Below are 579 nucleotides of genomic sequence, written 5' to 3'. Positions count from 1 at the left end.
GGTTACAGCACGACTCACCCAGTGGGGACTTTCATCCTGCTTTTTAACCCTTGGAGTGCAGGTACAGCTTGCTCACAGGTGGTAATGCTAACCTGATCCATTGGGAATGTTCTGTAAGGTTCTACCCAGAAAGCCCAGAAAAAAACATACTGCATAGCTATGCATACATTACCTTGTGCTCACTAAAGATCATCTTTACAAGGAATTTTTAGTGCACGATGAAAATGTTCATGGTGTGATTTTTTTAAAAAAAATCTTATATTTCCTCAGGAAAACATAGCACTATTGAGTATCTGTTACACCCTATGGAGAATTTCAATCTTAGGTCACAGTGTTACAAGAGCTTGGTTTTGGTCCCATAAGCTCTCTTTGAAATGTGTGATGTTCAGTGAAATAGATTAGGAGATGGAACACAATGTGATATGTAATTGTATTACACACATGTGCAGAGAAAGAGAGAGAGTGCCCAGAACACACCAACATGTGTGTCTGAGGAGTGGGAAAGAGCGATTTTCATTGTCTTCTTTCCAGCATCAGTGTTTTCCAAATTTCTACAACAAGCTTTTACAATCAGGAAAA

General features: G+C 39.2%; 1 non-coding gene across 1 annotated transcript; it reads right to left on the bottom strand.

The window, feature by feature from the left end:
* Positions 1 to 254: 254 nt before the first annotated feature.
* LOC111824883 lies at positions 255 to 378 on the bottom strand. Its single transcript, XR_002827943.1, has one exon. It is a non-coding gene; the product is annotated as a small nucleolar RNA SNORA25 (small nucleolar RNA).
* Positions 379 to 579: the final 201 nt, after the last annotated feature.

Source organism: Myotis lucifugus, unplaced genomic scaffold, assembly GCF_000147115.1.
Source record: "Myotis lucifugus unplaced genomic scaffold, Myoluc2.0 scaffold_10036, whole genome shotgun sequence".
Classification (NCBI taxonomy): domain Eukaryota; kingdom Metazoa; phylum Chordata; class Mammalia; order Chiroptera; family Vespertilionidae; genus Myotis; species Myotis lucifugus.
Note: the sequence above shows the minus strand (reverse complement) of the source record. Positions and strands in the feature narration are given on the sequence as shown.